The following is a 24539-nucleotide window of genomic DNA, read 5'->3' on the forward strand; positions in this document are numbered from 1 at the left end:
CAACCTCTTGATGACACTTCAGCTACAACTTATAAACAAGAAGTATGCTACGCTGAGACTGACGTTGAAGAACAGTGGACAATTCTTAAAGATGCTATTTACAATACTGCACTGGAACAGCTCGGACCAGCAGCCTGAAGTATCCAAGATTGGTTCAATGAAAACGACGGAGAAATAAAGGCACTCCTAGAAGAGAAACATCAGCAGTACAAAGCGCATCAAAACGACCCCACATCCCTAGCCAAGAAGAATGACTTTATCAAAACAAAAAGAAAGGTATAGATAAAGCTACACAAGATGGAGGACAGCTTGTTTGGCAAGAAGGCCGGCGAAATCCAGGGTTATGCAGATAGTCATGACCTCAAGCACTTCTATGATGCGCTTAAGGCTGAATATGGACCCCAATCATCCAACTCCTCAGTTTTTTGTTACACGGGACAGAGCTAAGCTGCTGACAGTAAAGAAACAGATTCTGGAATGGTAGGCAGAGAACTTCAACAGTGTCCTTAATTGCTCTGCCATAATGATGAGGTCATTGCTTGCCTGCCCCAGGTGGAAATCAACAAAAACTTGATGTTCTTCCCAGTGAAGATGAAATCAGGAAAGCAGTAAAACAACTCTCCTGTGACAAAGCGCCATACCTGCTGGATGATGCCATACCTGCTGAGGTATACAAAGCAGGATACCCTGTTCCGATACAAATGATGATTAAACTATTCCAGTCTATGCGAAAAAAGGAACAGGATCCACAATAGCTGAAAGATGTAAGCATAATCCACATCTACAAGAAAAAAGCAACTGCCAATCTTCCTATAACGATCGAGGCATATCCCTTCTGTCCAAGGCTGGGAAGATTCTGGCTCACCTCTTGTTCAACCGCCATCTCCACCACCTTGAGCAAGGTCTACTACCCGAAAGCCAGTACGGCTTCCGTGCTAAATGTGGGTCGGCAAATAAGGTCTGCGCAGAGCATCAACTTCAGGAGAAGTGCCAGGAGCAAAGTAGCAACCTTTTTGTGGCCTTTGTTGATTTGACCAAGGCTTTTGACACAGTCAGCAGAGACGGCCTGTGGAAAATCATGGCAAAGTTTGGCTACCCGATCAAGTTCATCATAATCGTCCAGCATGATGGTGAAGGTCCTGAATGATACACATTCCCAGTTACAAACGGCGTAAAACAAGGCTGTGTACTTTGCTCGACCCTGTTCAGTATGGTATTTTCTGCCATGTTGAGAGATGCCTTTAGCAACTGCGAAGACGGAACGTATGTCAGGTATAGAACTGACAGCAAGCTATTCAACCCCAGACGCCTGTTACAATAGTGCATTAGACAGTTTTCTGTGACTTGTTGTTTGCTGAAGACTGCACACTGAACGTCAGCACAGAGCAGCTGATGCCGTATGAAATGGACCGTTTTTCACAAGCTTGCAACAACTTCGTTCTCATTAGCAATACTATAAAGACCAAAGTTATGTACTAACCTGCTCCAGGAAAACCATACTAGCAGCCACACATTACAGTGAAGGAGCACAACCTCAAAGCAGTTGAAAAACTTCACCAGTCTGGTAGCACACTCTCCTGCGTAGTGACCATAGACGCTCAGGTCAACAACAGAATTGCTAAAGCCAGCACCACCATCCAGAGACTGTGTAAGAACATCAGGGAGTGAAGAGAACTCAGCCTTACCACTAAGCTGAAGGTTTACTGCACGGTGGTCCTTGCCAGAGCTGTGGAGTCGGTAAGCCAAACCACCGATTCCGACTCCTCAATTTGCCTGACTTCCGACTCCGACTCCACAGCACTACCTCACTAATGAGCATGTACATAAAGTGCAGCACAGATTTATCTTAACTAAAAGCTTAAATCCTAAGCTCAGAAGCAGAACAGACATTTATGGGACATTTCCCAACTTTCCCAAATTCTTAAGAAAACATTTACAGCACATATTGCATTGTACTAATGAACCCAATTTATTATATATTTTAGGAGTCAAAATGGACTCCGACTGACTCCACAGCCCTGGTCCTTACCACACTTCTCTATGCCAGTGAGACCTGGACTGTCTACAGCTGGCATGCCAAATAGCTCAATCGCTTTTAACTGAGCTGTCTCCGTAGACTTCTCCACATCAGGTGTTAAGACAATGTCCTCAACAATCCTAGAATAAGCTGGGCTCTGCAGTGTTTACACTCTCCTACTGAAAGCCCAAGCCAGATGGGGTTGGACATTTGGCCAGACAGCCGATTGCCTAAAAAAACTGCTGTATGGAGAACTGTGTCAGGAAAAGCAAGCAGTCGGGGGGAGGGGGCAGAAGAAACGTTACAAAACACTGTCTTAAAGTGTCTCTCAAAAACCTGGGAGTCGACATCAACGAATGGGAGAAGCTTGCCCTGGACTGTCCAGCTTGACGAGGCAGAATCACCTCAGCAGTACGCGTAGCTGACGACAGGAGAACCTTTGAGGCAAAAAGAAAGCGCATGGCACAAGCAGCATCTTCTACTGTCCTGACCACATCTAGTTACTTATGTCATATATGTGGGTGAGACTTTAGGGCCAGGATTAGCCTCATGAGTCACCTCAGGAGCCACAGCCACTGATCCTCCTCTAAACCCTGAAGTCATGGTCATCTTCGACTAAGAAGGGCAAACAGCACATCAGCATTATTTGGTTTGTAATATTTGGGCACTGTGCAGTGGTATTATTTGGTTGGTGTTAGGCAGTATATATTGGTATATTTTGGTATAATTTGTATGTTGGTATTTGAGCACTGTATACCAGTATTTGGTTTGTATTATATGGGAACTGTATGTTAGTTTTATTTAGTTGCTATTATTTGGGCACTGTATTTTGATATGTGGTATTATTTAAGCTCTGTGTGTTGGTATTTTTCAATATTTTGCCACTGTATATTGGTATTATTTAGTTGGTAATATCTGGGCACTGAATATCCTTATTTGGGCACTGCATGTTTGTATTAGTTGGCTCTGATTTTTTTGTATATATTTGAGTACTGGATTTTGCTATTTGTGCTCTGGATTTTGATACTATATTATTAGCCTTGTGTAGTGGTTTTGTTCTGTATTATTTGGGCACTGTATATTGGACTATATATTGGTATTTTTAAGCGCTGTATATTAGTATTAATTTGATGTGATTTCTTGGTATATATTTGGGCACTGTATGTTGGTAATTGTTTCATTTTATTGGAATTATTTTAGCCCTGTATAGCGTTTTTTTGTCTGTACTGTGCATTTGTTGTCTGTTTTGTGTATTTGTTGTCTGTATTGTGTATTTGATGTCTGTATTGTTTTTGTTGTCTGTATTGTAGGTTTGTTGTCTATATTGTGTATTTGGTGTATGTTGTATGCATTGTGTATTTGTTGTGTGTATTGTATATTTGATGTCTGTAGTTTGCTATTGTTGTCTGTATTGTGTACTTGATGTATCTGTTGGGTGCCAAACTAAGTATACTGCTCAGCACCAGCATCGGCAGCAAGACTTTGCGCGATGAGGCAGTTTGTATTAACAACATAAAACACTGATTCAGTCTGGCTACTTTATGGGTGCCACATTACAGTGATGGTCATCTCGAAACGACTACAAAGAGCGCCAATACATGTCACAGTTAAACAAGTCTACTCACCAACAGATGCCGAGGAGGAGGACGTTGAGCTAGTCTATGATCAAGTTCAAGATGAAATCGACAATATGCCAAAACAGGACTTACTCCTTATTTGGGAGACTTGAATACCAAAGTGTGCTACGGCAAACATGGAACCATTGTTGGAAACTTTAGAATTGGAAAACAAAATGAGGCTGTGGGAAGATTCTTTGACTATTGTACAACAAATCAACTACCCGTCATGCACACCTTCATCCAAAATCACAAACGGAGAATCTACACATGGACATAACCAAATGAGGCCTATAAGAATCAGATTGACTACATATGTGTTCGCTCAAGATGGAGGTCATCGAACATTACTGTGAAAACAAAGTCAAGATATGACTGTGGAACTGATCATGAACTTTTGACAGCAAAGATTAGAGTCAAGCAGCGCAAACGGACTAGACAACAGGCAGTTTCCAACTTCGATTTGACCAACATATCTGAAGTTTTTAGGAACAGTTTCACTGGACACGGATGAAAGAAAGCCTGAGGAATTATGGATATATATATAGAGAGATTATTATTACTGAAGAAGCCATGGCTATAAGGTGCTACCTGGAAAAATAGGGAAAATAAGGGAGTGCTATCTAAGCATAGTATTAGTAACTGTGTAAGGTGAGAAGAGATTTTGCTCACCTTGTGAAGTTGAGCAAGCAGGCGCAACTCTGAAAAGGGCAGATGTCCAGTATTGATCCTTGGTGATGGTTTGCTGCCAACGTGGTTTCCGTGGACAAGTCCTTGAAAAGGTTCCAACGTAAAGTAGTAGACCAAGTTAAAAGCCAAGATATGGGCGCTCCTACTCTATCATACTAAGGGTCCAAAAAAATCGATGTATGATAAAAATATTTTATTAATACAAATAACTATCAAGTTAGATAAGAGTTTTTGGATATTGAATAAAAATTGCAATGAAAACACAACGCGTTTTGGCTATCCATCCTTCATCAGGTAAATATATGGTATGAGCCACAGAAACAATTTATACCCTTCACTAGTGTTGCAAGGAGACAGACTAATTAATAGATTTGCTAATTGGCTGATTTCACTTCCCCGATTCACCATGGTATTTTGAGAGATGCCTTAACGTGGCTACCAGGTACACATGAATTTCTCATTTATTATTTTTTTCTACAGCAGTAATGCTTTCATATTTCATATATTTCATGATTGCACACTTAGCGTTACAGTGTGCTGCTTTTTTGTTAGTTGGAAGTTGTAAAGCGCTTCAGCCTACTCAGATCGATGATAACTCAAAATGCAGAGTTGACACTGGAAGTCAATAGAACAATAGCTATGGGCAAATCAACAATGATGTCAATAAACTGAACAAGATCTTCAAATCGAGGAACATTTCACTGGCGATAAAGACACAGTTTCTACATAGTTTGACCTCTTCTGTGGTAACATATGGATGCCAAACCTGGACGATAAAGAAACAATACAGAAGAAGTATCGACGCCTTTGACATGTGGTGCTGGAGAAGGATATCATCCCTCGAAGCAAAGATCACCAAGCTACAACTTGCCTAATTTGGACACATCATACAAAAAGAGAAATCAATGGAGAAGGACATCATGGTTGGAAGAATAAAAGGAACAAGGGGGTGAAAAGGAAGATCAGCAACACGATGGCTTGACACTATCATGATAATGGTGGAGAACCAGTGGCGGACTGGAGTGTCTGGGGCCCACAGGAGGAATTGATCCTCGGGGCCCACCCTACAGCTATATGCAAATACCTGATAGCCGATATCCCCGTTATAGTGGAGCGTCTGCTGTGAATCACAGGCGGCTCCGGCACATCTACTGTGCACCATTATAACTGGGATGTACAATTACGGTAGTTTGCAGTAAAGGGGTTCTTTGGTTAAAACAAGTTATCACCGATCCAAGGGCTCCACAGGATTGGTGATAACTTACTGATCGTTTGGGTCCGAACATTGGAAACCACACCGATCGGAAGAATGGGGAAGTTTTATTCCTGACAGGACACTTATCCCCATTTTAAAATGCAGAGGCAGCTGGGACGTCTGATCACATCTCAATTCATTCTCTTTGGGGCTTCCAGAAAAAAAACAAGAGCAGCCACTGAGAGAATGAATGGATCAGTGGCCAAGTCGCACATGAGCTCCAGTCTAATGGTGATAAAAGCGCCACATTCTACCAATCAGTGTGGTTCCCAGCAGTCAGACCCCCACTAATCAATAATGTATCACTTATCCTGTGGAGAGGTGATTACTTGTTTTCCCCGGAGAACCCCTGTAAGTGCATCTTGTTCCAAGTATTTAATCACTAATGGAAATAAAGAATCTTCTCCTAATTAATATCAGAGAGAACAAATGGCCGTCATACACAACACAATGCACTGTACCAACACAAATAGTACCACATACAAGGGAGAAATACTGCCACACCATGACTGGACTACATATTACCACCACATAGTGACCGAATAATACAACATAGAAGGGAGAAATACCACCACACCTTGACCAGACCAGATATTACCACCCCATAGTGACCAAATAATACTACATACAAGGGAGAAATACCACCACGCCATGACCAGACCACATATTACCACCACATAGTGACTGAATAATACCACATACAAGGGAGAAATACCACCACTTTGGAAGTGCATTGAGCTGTAAGGTGCATTGCTGCAAAAGGGGAAAAAAAACCTCTTTAAATCTTTTTCCTTAGCGCGTGTGAACGAGCTGAGTGTTACCGGAGCGCAAGTGCAAACGGAATTAAGTGTGTTACTTGTTGTTCAGTGAAGAGGTATTTGGGAATCCTGCAGAAAAACCTGTGTGAATTGCTGTGAGTTGCTGAATTGTGACCTGCTGAGTGCTTTTCTACCTGTTTAGTTTTACTGGGCTTTTTAAAACCTATTTTCTCACTACAGTTTTACAGTCTCGTAGTTTACTACCTGTGTATTTAAGGGTTAACTACATTGCACTTAAATCCTGAGGTGTAGCTATACTCACAAGGGGTTAATTAAGGGTGAGGGGTCATAATTAAGGGTTTATAAGGGGCAGCTGGTTGGGGCATCCAGTCCTTTGGAAGTGCATTGAGCTGTAGGGTGCATTGCTGGAAAAGGGGGGAAAAAAAACCTCTTTAAATCTTTTTCCTTAGCAAGTGTGAACGAGCTGAGTGTGACCGGAGCGTAAGTGCAAACGGAAGTAAGTGTGTGACTTTGGATTCAGGGAGTTTGGAAGGGAGGAATTTGGACTGAATTACTGTCTGTATTTTATTAATTCTTTACATTTCTTTTTACCTAACATTTCTGTCTAGTGCAATTCCCATTAGGAAATGAGCTCCATTATTGGCAATGCTATCCAGTGTACATCTTGCCACATGTATGCAACCTTGAACAGCCGGTCGGGTTTGCATACTGCTGTGCGAGATGTGAGCATGTTGTGCATTTGGAAGCCCAGGTACTGGATCTAAATGAGCAGCTGGCAACACTGGGATCCATTGACAATATGGAAAGGAGTCTGCTGCTCACTGGGGTAGATGTGGGGGAGGGTGGTAGCAGGGAGCTGCAGGACAGTGAGGCAGCTAGCTGGGTGACAGTTAGAAGGGGGGGGGGTAGAGGGAAGAGTGCCAGGGAGGCTAGTCCTGATCTGGCACACCCCAATAAGTTTGCAAAGTTGGCAGATGAGGGGGGTGTCGGTACAGGGGTAGCACTGCTGCAGCAAGGCATGTCCCCTGAAAGCCAGAGGAGTGTCAGCTCCAGTAAGGGGGGGAATAGGAGAGCAGGGCAGGCCAGGCAGGTGCTGGTAGTGGGGGACTCAATTATTACGGGAACAGATAGGGCAATCTGTCACAAAGACAGGGATCGTCGAACAGTGTGCTGCCTAACCGGCGCTCGAGTCCGAGAATATATGTGAATCTAATGAAAATGTAGAGTCCCTGTGGGTGGAGATAAGGGGAGGGGGAAAAAATAATAAATTACTGATAGGGGTTTGTTATAAGTCTCCAAAAATAATGGAAGCAGCGGAGAATATCCTCGTAAAGCAAATAGATGAAGCAGCGACTGAAGGAGAAGTCATTATTATGGGGGACTTCAACTACCCTGAAATACATTGGGGGACAGAAACATGTAGTTCAAGCAAAGGTAATAGGTTTTTGACAACTATGAGAGACAATTACCTTTCACAACTGGTTCGGGACCCAACAAGAAGGGGGGCACTTCTAGACCTGATATTAACCAACAGGCCAGACCGCATATCAAATATACGAGTTGGGGGTCACTTGGGTAATAGTGATCACAAAATAATACGTTTTCATGTAACCTTTAATAACATGTGTAGTAGAAGGGTTACAAGGCCACTAAACTTCAAGAAGGCAAATTTCCAATGGTTGAGAGATGATCTTAGTGCAATAAACTGGGATGATATCCTGAGACATAAAGCTACACAAAGCAAATGGGAGACATTTATTAGCATCCTGAATAGGACCTGTGCACAATATATACCCTATGGGAATAAACATGCTAGAAATAGGAGGAAACTACTATGGCTAAATAGAGCTGTAAGGGGTGCAATAAGTGACAAAAAGAAAGCATTTAGAGAACTAAAGCAAGTAGGTAGTGATGAGGCATTAAATAAATATAGAAAATTAAATAAATTCTGTAAAAACCAAATCAAGGCAGCAAAGATTGAGATAGATAAGATAAGATAAGATATACTTTATTTATCCCGGAGGAAATTGCGGTATCACAGCAGCAGAACACAGATCTCGAACATGACACATATGATAACATAAGATTTGGAATGCTTTAGACATTGCTTTTCAGACATTTGTTAAACACCCCCATAGCTGTTGGAACAAACGATCTCCTGTATTTTTCCTTTTTACACCTTAGTTGTATTAGGCGATTGCTGAATGTGCTCTTCTGTTTCGCAAACAGTTCATAAAGCGGGTGTGTGTTGTTGCCCATTATAGCTCTGCACTTCTTCTTAATCCTATCCTCTACCACCTCTTCAAAAGTCCCAAGCTAGCCTTCTTTATAAGTTTGTTGAGCTTGTTGGCGTCAGCAACACGCACACTGTTACCCCACCAAATTATTGCCGGAAAGGTGGCACTAGCCACAATGGATTGGTAGAACACCTCAAGCATTTTGCCACACACATTAAAAGACCTTAACTTCCTTAGGAAGTACAATCTACTCATCCCCTTCTTGTAGACCTTCTCCATGTGGCACTTCCAGTCTAGCTTGCTATCCAGGTAAACCCCCAAATATTTGAAACTGTCCACCATCTCCACATCCTGACCGTCAATGGTAACAGGTAGGCATACCTTCTTGCACCTTCCATAGCTCATCACCAACTCCCTGGTTTTCTTAACATTTAGTTCTAGATGGTTAGCCTGGCACCATACTACAAAGTCCGCAACCACCCTTCTATATTCCTCTTCATCCTGGTCCTTCCCAATACCGCCAACTATCACAGAGTCATCCGAGTACTTCTGGAGGTGACAACGGTCTGATTTATACTGAAAGTCAGCTGTGTACAATGTAAAGAGGAATGGCGACAGCACTGTTCCCTGTGGGGCTCCGACACTGCTCAGTACACTATCTGATGTAGCCGTCCCCCACCTAACAAACTGTGGCCTATCCGACAGGTAGTCAATAGATAGAGAGAATAATTGCCAGAGAAAGTAAAAATAATCCCAAAATATTCTTTAACTACATAAATAGTAAAAAACTAAAAAATGATAGTGTTGGCCCCCTTAAAAATAGTCTGGGTGAAACGGTGGATGAAAATGAGGAAAAAGCCAATATGCTAAATGATTTTTTTTCAACAGTATTTACATAAGAAAATCGCATGACAGAAAACATGATTAGTGATAACAAAAATTCTCCATTAAATGTCACTTGCTTAACCCAGCAGGAAGTATGGCGGCGTCTAAAAATCACTAAAGTTGACAAATCCCCGGGCCCGGATGGGATACACCCGCGAGTACTGCAGGAATTAAGTAACGTCAAAGATATACCATTATTTTTAATCTTTAACCCCTTAATTACCGGGGACGTATTAGTACGCATATTTACGTACTGCCCGTTCAGTGAGGGCTGCTGCGCTGAGCCCTCACTGAACGGAGCACATGTCAGCTGATTTTTACAGCTGACATGTGCCCGCAACAGCCGCGGGTGGAATCGCGATCCACCCGCGGCTGTTAACATGTTAAATGACGCTGTCAATCTCTGACAGCAGCATTTAACGCGCGCTTCCGGGTAGCGCGTCATAAGCCCCTCCCACCGGCGACCCCGTCACGTGATCGCGGGTCGCCGATGGGTGGGCATGACAACCCAGGGTCTGCAGCAGACGCCTGTGGTTGTCATGTCCCCTGCATGCAGGGGACCTGCTCGTCCCCTGTATGTAGCAGAGGCGATCGGATAGTTGCTGCTTCTAGTCTCCTATGGAGACTATAGAAGCATGCAAAAAGTAAAAAAAAAAAGTTTTTAAAAATATAAAAAAAAATAAAAATATAAAATATAAAAGTTTAAATCACCCCCCTTTTGCCCCATTCAAAATAAAATAATAAAAAATAAACCCCACATACACATATTTGGTATCGCCGCGCTCAGAATCGCCCGATCTATCAATATAAAAAAAGAATTAATCCGATCGGTAAACGGCGTAACGAGAAAAAAATTCTAAACGCCAAAATTACGTTTTTTGGTCGCCGCAAAATTGCAATAAAATGCAATAACGGGCGATCAAAACATCGGATCTACCCCAAATGTTATCAATAAAAATGTCAGCCCGGTGCGCAAAAAATAAGCCATCAACCAGCCCCAGATCACGAAAAATGGAGACACTATTTTTTTATTTATTTTTTTTACCAAATTTTGGAATTTTTTTTCACCACTTAAATATAAAAGAACCTATACATGTTTGGTGTCTATGAACTCGTAATGACCTGTAGAATAAGAAGGGCAGGTCAGTTTTAGCATTCAGTGAACGTGATAAAAAAAATAAATAAAAAACAACTGTGGTATTGCACTTTTTTTTGCAATTTTACGGCACTTGGAATTTTTTTCCCGTTTTCCCGTACAGGATATGGTAAAACTAGTAATGGCGTTGAAAAGTACAACTCGTCCCACAAAAAATAAGCCCTCACATGGCCATATTGACCAAAAAATAAAAACGCTATGGCTCTGGGAACAAGGGGAGCAAAAACGAGAATGCAAAAACGGAAAATGCTCCGGGGCTTAAGGGGTTAAAGATTCCATAATAACAGGGTCTGTACCACAGGACTGGCGTATAGCAAATGTGGTGCCAATATTCAAAAAGGGGACAAAAGCTGAACTTGGAAATTATAGGCCAGTAAGCTTAACCTCTACTGTGGGTAAAATCCTGGAGGGTTTCCTAAGAGATGCTATACTAGAGTATCTGAAGAAGAATAACCTCATGACCCAATATCAACATGGGTTTACGAGGGACCGTTCCTGTCAGACTAATCTGATCAGCTTTTATGAGGAGGCAAGTTCCGGACTGGACCAAGGAAATGCAGTGGATGTTGTGTATATGGACTTTTCAAAAGCTTTTGATACGTTTCCACACAAAAGGTTGATACATAAAATGAGAACAATGGGGATAGGGGAAAATATATGTATGTGGGTTAAGAATTGGCTCAGTGATAGGAAACAAAGGGTGGTTATTAATGGAAAACACTCAGACTGGGTCTCAGTTAACAGTGGGGTACCACAGGGGTCAGTATTGGGCCCCCTTCTTTTTAACATATTTATTACAGGGGGCATACAGAGTAATATTTCAATATTTGCAGATGACACTAAACTCTGCAGGGTAATCAATACAGAGCAGGACAATTTTATATTACAGGAGGATCTATGTAAACTAGAAGCTTGGGCTGATATATGGCAAATGAGCTTTAATGGGGATAAATGTAAGGTAATGCACTTGGGCAGAGGAAATAAAATGTATAATTATATGATTAATTGTAAAACGCTGGGCAAAACTGTAACTGAAAAAGACCTGGGTGTATTGGTGGATGACAAGCTCACGTTTAGTGGCCAGTGTCAGGCAGCTACTGCAAAGGCAAATAAAATAATGGGATGCATTAATAGAGGCATAGATGCTCATGAAGAGAACATAGTTTTACCTCTATACAAGTCACTAGTGCGACCGCACTTAGAATACTGTGTACAGTTCTGGTCTCCGGTGTATAAGAAAGACATAGCTGAACTAGAGAGGGTGCAGAGAAGAGCGACCAAGGTTATTAGAGGACTGGTGGGACTGCAATACTAAGACAGGTTATTACACTTGGGGTTATTTACTGTGGAAAAGAGAAGGCTTAGGGGTGATATTATTACTATGAACAAGTATATGAGGGGACAGTACAAAGACCTGTCTACTGATCCTTTTACTCTGAGGCCAGAGACGGGGACAAGGGGGCATCTTCTACGTCTGGAGGAAAGAAGGTTTAATCATAATCACAGATGGGGATTCTTTACTGTAAGAGCAGTGAGACTATTGAACTCTCTGCCGCATGATGTTGTAATGAGTGATTCACTACTAAAATTTAAGAAGGGCATGGATGCCTTTCTTGAAAAGTATAATATTACAGGTTATATGTACTTGATTTCTTGATAGGGCGTTGATCCAGGGAACTAGTTTGATTGTCGTATGGAGTCGGGAAAGAATTTTTTTCCCCAATGTGGAGCTTAGTGTTGCCACATGGGTTTTTTGCCTTCCTCTGGATCAACATGTTAGGCTATGGGTTGAACTAGATGGAATAAGTCTTCCTTCAACCTTAAAAACTATGTTACTATGTTACCACACCATGACCAGACCAGATATTAACAGCATATAGAGAATTAGATACAATCTATATAAAGATATATAGACAGGCGGTTGCGTGTCTGTAACTAGAAAAGCCTACATGTATGACACACAAACTAGATTACTATAAAATGTAATATTTATTAATCAATATAATAAAAAGACACATCAGGGAGATAAAATAGGGAAAGGTAACACAATAAAAAGTCCCAGAGGTAAGCAGCAGCTATCACAAAATTAACATACAAAAAGATCAATTCATAAATACCCACCACAGCATGGATATACTGCATGTGTTTAAGTAGAAACAACAATAAGGTGCATAGTGCAGGTTAAGATTCTCACACAGATGAGTATGTAATAATGCAGCATAAACAGGTGATAAGGTATACAACAATAGAACATGTATGAAATTACAGAGCTGATACTGACCCGAGAGACCAAATCCGACGCACGTTTCGCCAGGGGCTTTGACGAGGATATACGAGTCCAAATAATTCTCCATCATTTCTCTCCCCCACCTCCAAAATTGCTCTACCCCATTCCCATCATTGCTCTCTCCCCACCTCCTCCATCATTGCTCCCTCCCATCCCCATCATTGTTCTCCCCCTCCTTCTCCATCATTGTCATATCTCCTCCATCATTGCCATATCTTCCCCCACCTGCTCCGTCATCATTGCCATATCTCCCCTCAACTGCTCCGTCATCATTGCCATATCTCCCCCCACCTGCTCTGTCATCATTGCCATATCTCCCCCCACCTGCTCCGTCATCATTGCCATATCTCCCCCCACCTGCTCCGTCATCATTGCCATATCTCCCCCCACCTGCTCCATCATCTTTGCCATATCTCCCCCCACCTCCTCTATCACCATGCCATGCATATCTCCCCCCACCTCCTCCATCACCATGCCATGCATGTCTCCCCCTACCTCCTCCATCACCATGCCATGCATATCTCCCCCCACCTCCCCCATTGCCATGCCATATATCCCCCACCGTGTCATATCTCCCCCCTACCTTCCCCATTGCCATGCCATATCTTCCCCCACCATGTCATATCTCCCCCCACCTTCTCAATCACCATTGCTCTCCCTCAAAAAAAACAAAAAACTTACCTCTCAGTGCGCTCCCCCGCAGCACCGTCCTCTGCTTCCTGCCCGGCATCTTTCTTCCTGACACAGGCTCGCGCTGCATGATGACGTCATCAAGCAGTGCAAGCCTGTGTCAGGGAAGAAGCGCCAGGCAGGAAGCAGAGAACGGATCCCTCCAGCTCCGCTGCCATCTTCCTCCTGTGGGCAGCGGAGCTGGAGGGATCGCTCCCTGCCCGCCGCACAGGATGAGGGCAATCTGGCCATGGGCACCCCGGAGCGAGGGGCTCTGAGAAGCAGGCCAGCTTGCCCTCATCAGCCGCACTGCAAGGGCCCTCCTGACCCTCCGGGCCCTTGCAGTGCGGAGCACCGGTGGCCATGATAACTAGGGGCCCCCCTGCGTCCAGCTCGGGGGCCCGCTGAGGACCCGGGCCCACCGGAGAATTCTCCAGTGTCCCGGTGCCCCAGTCCAACCCTGTGGAGAACGGTTAAGAGCCATTGCTTCTTCACGGCCCCTAATGTCCTTCTCCTGAAAGAGATGCCTACACTTCACAGGAAAAAAAGTACGATAACATTAAACAGCTGCCCACGAAAAATTTAATTTTTCATGGCTAAAATTAGGCATTGCTTCTTCATTTGGAATGCTTTTTCATTTGTCCTGCTCATTGCAGGGAAGGAAACTATCAGACACTCGTAAAAATAATATAAAAACACACACTGCTTGTCATAGAAAATATTAAAAATCTCTCTGTGAGGAGCTGCCCACTTTCTAAAAACTATGATACTTTTCCAGCAACGGACCACCATTTTTGTTAATATTATTATTGTGTTTTATTAGTGATTTACTTATGTTTTATATAGTTCTGCTAACTTGTCAGTATGTGCACTAGATTCACTTGTAAAATGTCCAGCATTCCACTAATCTGTATGTCAGGATCTCTGTATCTCAGGAGTATCTAACCATTGTTCCAATAGCCAATAATCTCATTATGTGTGTATAGATTGTAGACACAGTGGAGCCGTCACCACAGGGGGTCTTACATGCAGTCTCAGATAAAGGCTTCTAGACTATTCTTCATTGTTTTAGGGGACAGTAAAGGTTTAAGAGGGAGGGTGTGATCACTTCTGACTTGGGAGGGGACTGAGCCCAGTGGAAGAAAGGGGAGACATGTTTTAGAGATTTGTGTGGAAGGATTGAAAAAGAGGATGGATACCGTGGACTTGGAAGGATGAATGGATAAACATGTTACCATTATGGATTATGTTGTTAGGATTTACACTTTCTTAAAAGGACTGGATACCTGTGCTTTCATCGTTTTATCTGCCGTCTAGAGGATCATGGACTGTGGCTACAGACTATGCTGGCTGGAGATACGAAATCTGTGGGCCAACCAAAAGTTGGGAGACAGTAAGTATGGCCTTATACAAAGCCCCAGTGGAACTACTGAACCCAGATAGGGAATTTGAGGACTGAGAGAACTGTATTTTGGCCATTTACCTGGAATTGCTTTATTACCATAGCTGTGATCAATAAAATATTGTTGCATCATTAACCTGCCTAGGTGATTACTTACAACCCACAACCTCGGATCTCTACACTCTCTCTCCCTCCAAACCCCTCCCTTATACCATTTGCAGTAGTGAGCTAGCAATCTAAAAAGCTGCTTCTATGTAAAGTAGCAGGGTACAAAATAAGTGACAAACTTAATTATCCTGGCTAATTACCATATAAAATGGAGCCCCTGGTAAAGGAGACGTGTGATGAATAGACACCTGAGAGAGATAGGAAACATCTCGTTAAGGCTTCAAAGGGAAACTATCACACTCCTTACAATAGCTGGGTCATTCCCATTTGCACGAGTTTGATCTCCAGATTTCTATAATTCTGATTGTGATGGGAAATATATTTTTAGCAGCGGGGCTAACTAAGGAACAGTATGCATATTTTTCCGTATCTTAGCACATTTGTATACTTTGAAACGTGTTGACTAAAAAAACACTTACACCCGAATTGGCATCCCTCATCCTTTGTACATGGCAGTGCAGAATTAACCCATTTGGTTCTCCATTACCTGAATAAACACATAGAAGAGTCCCAGCAAATACCCAAGTTGGTGCAAAATTACAGTCTCACCCTTCTGCTGGCCCGTCTGGGATAGAACAGCTGCGACTTTGGGAGTTCCAGGGCCAACTACCTCAACCAGTGACTCCCCGCTTTTGGTGGGCCCCCACAGAGAGGAGGTAGCAGCAAGCTTAGGAAGCTGACAGTCCATCGACGTACAAGGCCAGGAGACCCGAGGGTCCCACCCTGGCCTCTCCGAGAGTTTTCATGGGGCCAGATGACCGGTGGATCCTAATCTGGCTTCTCCGAATGTCTCCATGGGTTCCAGGCGACCGGAGGGTCCCATCTGGCAACCCCAAACAATATATCCATGGGGCCAGGTGACCTCATCATATTAACCTGGTCTCCCCAAATGTATCTATGGGTTTTCTGATGGTCAATGGAGCAGATCTGTATCCTTCAATTCATGGCCGTATACACTTAGGTCGTAATCATGTAAAATGCAAATCTGTGTCTCTCTGGATCGAGCCATGCTATCCATCTGCTGTCCTGAAGAATGTCTTTCTGATTCTCTTTGATTCCCTCTCCAGCAGGATTGAAAAGCCCTTTCTATACTTGCATATGTGGTTAAGGTCATCAGTCACAGGGTTGGGGGGAGGGGTTATGGGGGGGAGTGGGAGGTGCAGCGCTCAGGTCTCATTGTTTGAGCTAATCCCCCTTCTTTTATAAATAAACTAGCTGACTTTAGTACAATAGGTAATTAGCATATTAACAAACATTATTGTTTCCAAACCAAGATAAGTCAATATTCAGGTTTACACACATGATAGTATGTCCTTCTTGACCAGCCAAGGAAAAACACATACATTCACAAGTCAACACAAAGATAATAGTGTATTTCTCTTGGCTTAACAAACCTAAACGTCTGACTGATTAAGATTAGAAGCTTATTTGTCACACTCACCAATTGGGAGGTGCCTGAGCAACCCCTATAGTTACTGTTAGGTGGTTTGGTGTGTGCAACTGTATGTTGCCAGTTCCCCCATGAAAAAAAATAACCCCTTTCCCCAGTGGAATGTCCGTTAACACCTCTTTCGTTGAAGGGGAGGCTGAAGTGAAAAATTATATATTGGGCACCCTAAATTACAATAGCACATATCTGCACAATTCAGTGGAGAAAAATAACTATTGTAATCAGCCCCTTTGCCCCTTTTTAGTGATATATACTAATATATACAGTATATTGTCAGCAGATCGGTGGATGTTCAGGTCCTGGGACCAGCACCAATTGCTTAATAGACTGATGAGAAATGCACAAAACCGAGTACGGATTCAATAGAAAGTCTACAGAATCAAAATCAAAATTGTACAAACTGGTGAATAAGTAAATATAGAGGCTACTACTTACCTGGGCGGTTATCTGTAGGAATCTCCTCTTTACATCGCTCATCACCCCTCGCATATGTCTCTGTAGTATTAATATGGGTCAGATCTTTACCCTGAAACAAATATTGTAAAAGTCACAGACAGATGGAGAAGTCACATCTATGATCAGCTCTAATCCTGACATCTCCACCGTTCTCATTACACAAGTATAAAACATATAATACTGGTGGATAACACAAGACTGAGCACAAGACCTTCACAGCCGACTACACATCATAGGGGAGATCTCATGACACCTTCTCTCCATCTACCTGATCATCCTGAGGAACATTGGGATTTTCTTGTTTACAGTCCTGTGGAAGAAGAGGACGGGGACATCTCTCTGGTGTTGTCCTCTTACTGAATGGAACTGGAAGAAAAACATACAGGGACTGAATTCATTCTTTACATACAGATAATTATAGGCCGTGTGTATTCAGTCCTGTCTATTACCTGGTGATGTGAGGGGCTGAGGAACCTCCATCATGAAGTCCTTGTACAGATGTTTGTGTCCTTCTAAATACTCCCACTCCTCCATGGAGAAATAGACGGAGACATCTTGACACCTTATAGAAACCTGTCACATAAAATGATACCGTCATCCCCCGATCCCTTCAGAGCATAACTGTATAATGTTCCAGCATTCCCAGCAGTGTCACCTCTCCAGTCAGTAGCTCAATCATGTTGTAGGTAAGTTCTAGCATCTTCTGGTCATTGATGTCCTTATGTATTAGGGGGTGAGGTGGACGCCCTGTGATTGGGCTCAGGGGTCTTCCCCTGCCCTCAGACACAGGGTCCTGACAGAGCTCACTAGGGGTCTTCTTCACTATTGTGTAATCCTGGTTATGGATAGACACATTAATAAATCTCACTACAGACATTTCCAGAGTCCTCACCTCTCCAGTTCTGTCCATCTATTATTCCCATAGATAAGAATGATGTAATGTGATGTCATCAGAATCTCTCACCTCTCCAATAAGCTGGAAGAGGATCTCTAGGGTGAGATGTAATATCCTTTCCGCCATCTTGTCTCTGTTCCTTTCCATCCTTGATGGGTAAATCAGAAAATTCTCTTATATATAAGATCTCCACTGAGAGGATCCGATATTGTAGGACCTGAATGGGGAGAAGATGAGTCGATGTAACGTCATAAAGAATCCCATGTAATAATACAATTACTGAAGACTTTATATCCAATCACCAACCATAGAAATGATGCTGACGTGTTTGGCACTTGACTATTTTATAACTGTTTACCTGTTTTATTTTAATGTTCACCAATGAGGCAGTGGTTTCAGATGTTTTTGGCTGTTTTATCAACTACAACTTTTTAAAAAGTCACAAAATGCATCACAAATTTACTCGAGTTCACTCCTGAGCTATTTTATGTATCCCAGATATTCTGGTGCAAATTTTGTGCCATTTAGCAAAACGTGAGAATTTTTTGCCCAAAGAGCCTCTTTATTTTACCGGAGCTAGCTCTCATCCCTCCTGCTAACCAACGTAAACCCCACTCTCAGTCTGTGGCTGTGGCATTTAAATGGTGCAATGCTAGTGGGGCTTATCTGTTCTCCTGCATGACACGATTGCAGGGTGCCGATGGATTGCCATGACCACCTAGGTCCTGCTGAAGGCTCCTATTAACAAAATATTAATATACCCAAAGGAAGAATGAAAAGCGGATTATCTTCTGCGCTGCATATAAATCAATATTTTAAAAGCTTGGTATGGTGTAATTCTCAGATTCTCTACATGTTTGGAATCATGAATGCATATATTTTCGAATACCCTCACTAAACAGTAGGCATACGTGGGTGCCACCTGTGTTCCTATAGCTGTACCTCTCGATTTGTTAGTAGATGACATTTTGGAATTTAAAAAAATGGTTCTTAAAATAAATTCTGAGCCTTCTAGGATGAAGCTTCTATGGTTATTGTCAATTCTGGTGTCTAGATATAAACATTTTTGGATAGATAAGAGCCCAATATCATGTCGTATATTGGAATACAATGCTGACACATCTAGAGTGAAGAAAAAACAGGATTCCTTCCATCTGATACATTGAAGAAGTTCAATTCGTTGGGTAGAGTCTCTAAAAAGGCTGGGTGGTGAGAGTATATGGGGCTGAAGTTACATTGGGCAAAATGGGGGATTATCAAGACGCTTATGTATTTTAAGGAGGTGGTAAAATAGGTCATATTAGGGTCGAAATGATAAGAAATTTCCTTTCATTTTTGTATAAGATGCCAGACATTGGGCTCTAGCGATGAGCTGTAAATATTCTCGTCCTACTGATGGGAATGTATTGGTGCTTATAGCAGATTAGTAGTTGGTCAGATATAATCTTCATATCCATCCGCATGTAGTCATTATAGTTTAGTATGACTTTACTATATCACGCGCTTGGTATATTTATTTACCAGCAGATAATCCGCTTTTCATTCTTCCTTTATATTACGTTGGAATTCTTCTGACTCACAGAGCAGCAGCAGCTGGACTTTCTCATCAGCCTCTTTAAGGTTGTGTGCCCACTATGCGTTTTTTAAGCGTTTCCGCAGCGGCAATTCTGCTGCAGAAACGCTTAAAAAACGCTTGGTAGAAGGTCTGCAATGTTCCCCAATGATAATCCGCATGTGCTGTGCACATGCTGCGGAAAATTCTGCTGCAGATTATCATTGCGGAAAAATCTGCAGCACTACCAATTATTTTGCGTAATCGCGCCGTTTTTGCCGCCATTGACTTGCATTGAATCGCATAATATCCGCATGACTACACGTGCACATGCGGATATTAAGTGCTTCAATGTGCAGATGGCACCCGGGTTTGGAGAAGAGGACACTCTCCTCCAGACCCGGGTACCATAGTACCAGTAAAAAAAATAAAATAATTAAAAATAAAAAATAAATATTATACTCACCTTCCGATGGCCCTCGGTCTCCTTATCTGATGCGTCCGGTCTCCCCGGCAGCTTGTGATGGTCTAAAAGGACCTGCCATGACGTCATTTAGTCATGTGACGGGTCATGCGACCGCTGACATCGGCGGTCGCGTGACCCGTCACATGACTAAATGACGTCATGGCAGGTCCTTTTACACAACCGCAAGACCCTGGGGAGACCGGACACATCAGATAAGGACACGGGGGGCCATCAGAAGGTAAGTATAATATTCATTTTTTACCATTCTTTTACGGTCACACTATATAAATCCATGCTGTTTGCATAGATTTATATAGTGTGACCAAGCTGTCAAGCACTTTCCAAGTGATGCCAAAATCGCTTGGAAAGCACTTGACAACCCGCATGCGGAAATGCATGTGAAGAACGCTTCACATCCGCTTGTCCCTGGCAGGAAAAACGCATGTACAGTCATGGCCAAAAGTTTTGAGAATGACACCAAAATTATATTTTCACATGATCTGCTGGCCTCTGGTTTTTATTAGTGTTTGTCTGATGTTTATATCACATACAAAAATATAATTGCAATCATATTATGAGTACCAATAGGTTATATTGACAGTTAGAATGAGTTAATGCAGCAAGTCAATATTTGCAGTGTTGCCCCTTCTTCTTCAAGACCTCTGTAATTCTCCCTGGCATGCTCTCAATCAACTTTTGGACCAAATCCTGACTGATAGCAGTCCATTCTTGCATAATTAATGCTTGCATTTTGCCAGAATTTGTTGGTTTTTGTTTGTCCACCCGTCTCTTGATGATTGACCACAAGTTCTCAATGGGATTAAGATCTGGGGAGTTTCCAGGCCATGGACCCAAAATCTCTATGTTTTGTTCCATGAGCCATTTTGTTATCACCTTTGCTTTATGGCAAGGTGCTCCATCATGCTGGAAAAGGCATTTTTGGGCGCCAAACTGCTCTTGGACGGTTGGGAGAAGTTGCTCTTGGAGGACATTCTGGTACCATTCTTTATTCATGGCTGTGTTTTTAGGCAAGACTGTGAGTGAGCCGATTCCCTTGGCTGAGAAGCAACCCCACACATGAATGGTTTCAGGATGCTTTACAGTTGGCATGAGACAAGACTGGTGGTAGCGCTCACCTCTTCTTCTCCAAATAAGCTGTTTTCCAGATGTCCCAAACAAAGGGGATTCATCAGAGAAAATGACTTTGCCCCAGTCCTCAGCAGTCCACTCCCTGTACCTTTTGCAGAATATCAGTCGGTCCCTGATGTTTTTTCTGGAGAGAAGTGGCTTCTTTGCTGCCCTCCTTGAAACCAGCCCTTGCTCAAAGAGTCTCCGCCTCACAGTGCGTGCAGAAGCACTCACACCAGCCTGCTGCCATTCCTGAGCAAGCTCGGCACTGCTGGTAGTCCGATCGCGCAGCTGAAACAGTTTTAAGATACGGTCCTGGCGCTTGCTGGTCTTTCTTGGGCGCCCTGGAGCCTTTTTGACAACAATGGAAGCTCTCTCCTTGAAGTTCTTGATGATGCGATAGATTGTTGACTGAGGTGCAATCTTTGTAGCTGCGATACTCTTCCCTGTTAGGCCATTTTTGTGCAGTGCAATGATGGCTGCATGTGTTTCTTTAGAGATAACCATGGTTAACTGAAGAGAAACAATGATACCAAGAACCAGCCTCCTTTTAAAGTGTCCAGTGATGTCATTCTTACTTAATCATGACTGATTGATCGCCAGCCCTGTCCTCATCAACACTCACACCTGTGTTAATGGATCAATCACTAAAACGATGTTAGCTGCTCCTTTTAAGGCAGGACTGCAATGATGTTGACATGTGTTTTGGGGGTTAAAGTTCATTTCCTGGGCAAATATTGACTTTGCAAGTACAGTAATTGCTGTTAAGCTGATCACTCATTGACATTCAGGAGTATATGCAAATTGCCATTACAAAAAATGAAGCAATAAACTTTGGAAAAATTACTATTTGTCTCATTCTCAATACTTTTGGCCATGACTGTACAATCCGCATGCGTTTTTTCTGCCAGGGAGATGCAGAAACGCTCAGGAAAAATGTGGTGCATTTCTGCATCGTGGGCACATAGCCTAATAGTTTTGTGTTTCACAACCCCACAAGGGAAGCGAATATCACAACACTAATGCTCCATGTATCCGGGTCATGCCCTATAGAATGCTCTTTTCTCATCCCACAGCCCATTAACGCCATCTTGGTGCTCCTGTGAAGCTCATACAGGCTTGGCGTGTGTATAACTAATCATGTGCAACTTCAATCATTTTCTGGGAGATTTTCAAGGGAGCCAACACTTTCAGCCATGACTGTATGAGGCATAGAGGCAGGGCCGGCGTCAGCACCTGGCGTACCCGGGCAAGTGCCGGAACCCTGGACCATCAGGGGGGCATGGGCCGCTTCCCCGGCATCTGTGCAGGGCAGGCGGTGCTCTCCAAGCCCTGCTCTGCTCTACATGCTGTTGCACCACCAATCAGGCCAAGTCAGGGGCGTCGTTGGGCACTTAGGTCCGGGTCTGGGAGCTGCCTCGAATCTCTCTGTAGAATTTTTTTTCTTAGACTAATTGCACTTTTTTATCTGTCTGTGCGCTGAGTGCGCGCACCACACAACGCACAGGGTTCAGGTTCCCTTACGTGCAGTGGATGCGTCATCACCTCGCAGCTTCTCTCCCAGAGGATCCATCTATGTGCAGAACAACTGCACAGCGCCACCTAGGGGGAGTATATGTTGGAAGGGGGAGGAAGGAGGTCAATGAGGCCTCAGGCCAGGTCTGTCAGGGAATCTAACCACTCGGCTTTAGGGGGAGGTGATAGAGATCACAACTCTCTCCTCTGTGCCTGCACAGCACCCCCCCCACCACCTCCTGTAATGTTACAGACACCTCAGGGGAGGGTGTACAGGGCTGACAGGGGAGGGTGTACAGGGCTGACAGGGGAGGGTATGCAGGGATGACAGGGGAGGGTGTACAGGACTGACAGGGGAGGGTGTGCAGGGCTGACAGGGGAGGGTGTACAGGGCTGATGGGGTGTACAAGCCACGCTCCTACTGCTGATTGCCAAAGTCAGGACTCCCCCACTGCTGCCACTGGATAAATGCTGATGAAGAGAGTAAGTACAGTATGTACATGTCATGTCCCAGTATAATGTGTGTGTATTATATATATATATATATATATATATATATATATATATATATATATATACAGTGGTGGCCAAAAGTATTGGCACCCCTGCAATTCTGTCAGATAATACTCTGTTTCTTCCTGAAAACGATTGCAATCACAAATTCTTTGGTATTATTCTCTTCATTTAATTTGCTTGCAAGGAAAAAACACAAAAGAGAATGAAGCAAAAATCAAATCATTGATCATTTCACCCAAAACTCCAAAAATGGGCCAGACAAAAGTATTGGCACCCTCAGCCTAATACTTGGTTGCACAACCTTTAGCCAAAATAACTGCGAACAACCGCTTCCGGTAACCATCAATGAGTTTCTTACAATGCTATGCTGCAATTGTAGACCATTCTTCTTTGGCAAACTGCTCCAGGTCCCTGATATTTGAAGGTTGCCTTCTCCAAACTGCCATTTTGAGATCTCTCCACAGGTGTTCTATGGGATTCAGGTCTGGACTCATTGCTGGCCACCTTAGAAGTCTCCAGTGCTTTCTCTCAAACCATTTTATAGTGCTTTTGGAAGTGTGTTTTGGGTCATTGTCCTGCTGGAAGACCCATGACCTCTGAGGGAGACCCAGCTTTCTCACACTCGGCCCTACATTATGCTGCAAAATTTGTTTGTAGTCTTCAGACTTCATAATGCCATGCACACGGTCAAGCAGTCCAGTGCCAGAGGCAGCAAAGCAACCCCAAAACATCAGGGAACCTCCGCCATGTTTGACTGTAGGAACCGTGTTCTTTTCTTTGAATGCCTCTTTTTTTTTCCTGTACACTCTATGTTGATGCTTTTTCCCAAAAACGCTCTACTTTTGTCTCATCTGACCAGAGAACATTCTTCCAAAACGTTTTAGGCTTTCTCAGGTAAGTTTTGGCAAACTCCAGCCTCCCTTTTTTATGTCTCGGGGTAAGAAGTGGGGTCTTCCTGGGTATCCAACCATACAGTTCCTTTTCATTCAGACGCCGACGGATAGTACGGGTTGACACTGTTGTACCCTCAGACTGCAGGGCAGCTTGAACTTGTTTGGATGTTAGTCGAGGTTCTTTATCCACCATCCGCACAATATTGCGTTGAAATCTCTCGTCAATTTTTCGTTTCAGTCCACATCTAGGGAGGTTAGCCACAGTGCCATAAGCGTTAAACTTCTTGATGACACTGCGCACGGAAGACACAGGAACATTCAGGTCTTTGGAGATGGACTTGTAGCCTTGAGATTGCTCACGCTTCCTCACAATTTGGTTTCTCAAGTCCTCAGACAGTTCTTTGGTCTTCTTTCTTTTCTCCATGCTCAATGTGGTACACACAAGGACACTGGACAGAGGTTGAGTCAACTTTAATCCATGTTAACTGGCTGCAAGTGTGATTTAGT

The 24539-nt window shown here is 43.2% G+C and overlaps 1 protein-coding gene and 1 pseudogene across 1 annotated transcript in view; both read right to left on the reverse strand.

Annotated features, from left to right (window-relative positions):
• Positions 1 to 24539, reverse strand: part of LOC141270494 (uncharacterized) — a 342259-nt gene that overhangs the window by 271405 nt on the left and 46315 nt on the right. The gene's annotated exons all lie outside the window — the stretch shown is intronic.
• The window catches only part of LOC141270588 (uncharacterized), a 176161-nt pseudogene that overhangs the window by 105265 nt on the left and 46357 nt on the right, over positions 1 to 24539 (reverse strand).

This window comes from Phyllobates terribilis, unplaced genomic scaffold (assembly GCF_046119375.1).
Source record: "Phyllobates terribilis strain yellow unplaced genomic scaffold, ASM4611937v1 Scaffold_5__5_contigs__length_657084704, whole genome shotgun sequence".
Lineage (NCBI taxonomy): Eukaryota > Metazoa > Chordata > Amphibia > Anura > Dendrobatidae > Phyllobates > Phyllobates terribilis.